Source organism: Apodemus sylvaticus, chromosome 4, assembly GCF_947179515.1.
Source record: "Apodemus sylvaticus chromosome 4, mApoSyl1.1, whole genome shotgun sequence".
NCBI classification, from domain to species: domain Eukaryota; kingdom Metazoa; phylum Chordata; class Mammalia; order Rodentia; family Muridae; genus Apodemus; species Apodemus sylvaticus.
In genome coordinates this window covers 69751627-69754818 of record NC_067475.1, presented here as the reverse complement: position 1 = coordinate 69754818, position 3192 = coordinate 69751627, and the positions used below count along the sequence as shown (strand labels likewise).

At 43.6% G+C, this 3192-nt stretch overlaps 1 pseudogene; it reads left to right on the top strand.

Moving 5' to 3' along the window:
• The first annotated feature begins 1881 nt into the window (after positions 1-1881).
• LOC127683034 (TD and POZ domain-containing protein 2-like) lies at positions 1882-2982 on the top strand (annotated as a pseudogene).
• The last annotated feature ends 210 nt before the right edge of the window (positions 2983-3192 follow it).

Sequence of the window (3192 nt, the reverse complement as noted above, 5' to 3'; positions counted from 1 at the left end):
GTTAGCTAAATTGTATCAATGAATAATGTGGAATTTGTAATTAAAACACACCCCCACAGAAAGCAGAAGCAAAGACAGCTTTTGATCTAGCTTTTATTAATTAGGCAGCATATTTAAAAAAACCTGCAGAGGGTCTAGAGGTTAGGGAAAGGTGTTTGAGAGATTTAGTGATAGTGGCAGAGAGAGTATTTAATAAAAGAGGACTACAAAAGAGAAAAAAGTTAAGTGGCCAGAAGCAACAGACTCCAGACCCATCAAAAAGTCTGTTGGCAGTCAAGGAAAAATCAGAAGAATGTAGAAGATGCCTAAAACAGATAGTTTCAGAGGAAGGAGGTAAGGGGGCCCTGAAGACCCTGAGGGGAAGTACAAAGTGTAAATGGAATAAAACACAGGAAAGAATAGAGCCATCTTCAGAGGTTTGGGGCTCTGATCCTGCCCACCATACAGGAGCTCTTCCACATGCTTTACATTTTGTGAACACTCAGACTCCTGAGCAGTTAAGGAAAGCACCCCTTCCCTGATCATGTTTATGATAGCATTTGTAAGACCAGTGCATGGGTAAATCGTATCTGTGCAGAGATTTACATCATCTCTTTATTTATGCAAGATTGTCCCTAGTAAGCAAAGTATATTGTTGATGGTTATTGTTCTAGTCTGCACTACTTGTGGACATACTAAAGTGGAAGGCATGCCTTTTAAATTTTTTTTCTTTTGCTTTTTTTCAAGACAGTGTTTCTCTGTGTAGCCATGGCTGTCCTGGAACTCACTTTGTAGACAAGGCTGGCCTTGAACTCAGAAATCTGCCTGCCTCTGCCTCCCAAATATTGGGATTAAAGGCGTGTGCCCCCAGTGCCCTGCGAATTTTTTTCTTAAGTTGAAGTAGGTAGATTCAGTTCAAATGCAGATTCTTCTTGTCAGAAAAAACATACACATTTAATCTGAGAAAAACATACACCTTTAATCTGAGTCTTGAGGCAGAAAAACACACACCTTTAATCCAGATCTTCAGACTAGAAGACACTCCCTTAACTAGGCCACACCTTCTACTGGAGGCCCACAATAAGCATAAAGAAGAAGGAAGCTTTTTTCTTTGGCTTCCTGCTCTCATCTCAATAGCAAGCCCATTCCTTCACTGGCATTAGACCCTTCTTCTTAAGAATTCCAGTATATACTGAAGAACACCTGAGACTTCACACCTTGTGGAATAAGTAAATACTGACTGTAGTCATTGTTATATTAGCTAGACCTCAGCCTTTATGTTATTCTTCTATATTCTCTGTCTATTTACATAAAGGAATTCATTCTGTACATTCTCTATAGGACCCTGAAAATACAACACACTTGAGATGAGAATATATAAAGTTTTACAGACTTTCCTATCCAGAGGTGGATAGAATAGCCCAACTAGTGGCCACTGACCTAAGAGTCACGAAACTCAAACACATACACACACATAGAAATTCCAGTGTTTGGGGGAAAGAGAGAGGGGGGAAGAGGGAAAGAGGGAGAGATGGAGGGAGAGGGAGAGGGGGAGGGAGATAGGCAAAGAGAGGGAGAGAGAGGGAGAGAGAGGGAGGTAAAGGGAAAGGGAGAGAGAGAGGAAAAGAGAGGGAGAGACGGAGAGAGAGGGAGAGAGAGGAAAAGGGAGACGGAGAGGGAGACGGAGAGGGAGAGAGAGAGAGAGAGAGACAGAGAGATAGACAGAGAGAGGGAGAGAGAGAGAGAGAGAGAGAGAGAGAGAGAGAGAGAGAGAGAGAGAACTTAGGGAAATTGAAACTAAAATCCAAAGTATACCTATAATCGTGTTCAATAGGATGAAGAGTAAATAACCTCTGGTGTTCTCTCAGGTCAAGATTAACCTTCAAACTACCTCCAGCAGAAATGTCAGGGGACATGGAGACAAAGAGCTGGGGCTCCACACAGATCAGTGTAAAAAAAAAAATCTGCTATGAGTGGACTATAAGCAACTTCTCATTTTGCATGCGGGGAATTCAGAAAAGGATTTCAAGCCCAGTGTTCTCATTAGAGGCCAATGAAGAAATAGCATGGTGTTTGAGAGTACACCCAAACGGGGTTGATGAAGAAAGCAAAGATTACCTGTCAGTTTACCTGGGGTTGCTCAGCTGTCCAGAGAGCCCAGTTTGGGCAAAGTTCAAATTCTGGATCATAAATTCCCAAGGAGAGAAATGCCAAAGTATGAAGAACCCCAATGTCGTAAGCTTTCAGCAATACAAAAAGTGGGGATTCAAAAAGTTCATCCTTCTAGGTTTCCTCCTCTCCCATCAGCAATGGCTTGTCCCTGAAGACCAGCTCAGCCTCTGCTGCAAGGTGAGCATAATAGGAGCCATCTTTGCATGCCTGGACAGATCATGACACCTGCAATCAAGGAGCCAAGACAGATGTTGAGAGATGACCTAGCAAAGCTGTGGGAGAAATCTCTCTTCAAAGACTGAACCCTATTGGTAGGTGGCCATGTATTCAGGGCTCACCACGCCATCCTAGCAGCTTGTTCTCCAGTTTTCAGAGCCATGTTTGAACATGAAATGCAGGAGAGCCTAAAGAACATTGTTGAGATCCATGACTGGACCCTCAGGTCTTCCAGATGATGTACTTCATCTACTCAGGGGAAAAACACCACACCTCAACAGCAACTCCATGGCCACTGGTGTGCTGGCAGCTGCTGACAAGTATGGCCTGGAGGACTTGAAGGTCATGTGTGAGGATGCCCTCTTCAGGATACTCTCTGTGGAGAAAGCTGCAGACACTCTCATCCTGGCTGACCTCCACAGCACACAGTGGCTGAAGACTCAGGCCCTGGATTTCATTGCACTTCATTTCTCTGAAGTCTCTGAGAACTCAGAGTGGAAGGCAATGTTGGAGTCACATCCCTATTTGGCGGCTGAAGCCTTCCACTCCCTGGATTCTGCACAGAATGTTTTCTTTGAGCCCTCACTCAAAGGCATAAAGAGATTTTAGGAGCTAGTCAGATATGACCATCACCTGTCTTCCAATGGCAGCACCCAATATAGTTACCAATTACTTCTGGTTAGAGTACAGTATTGCTGGAGCATTTACACTGCATCTTCAAGAAAGCAGCATGGTGGCTCAGAATTTAAAACAGCTCTACTATGTTAAAATTGCAGGTGTGAATGGCAGAACAGGAGTCTCACACAATCTAGATGATATCTGCCC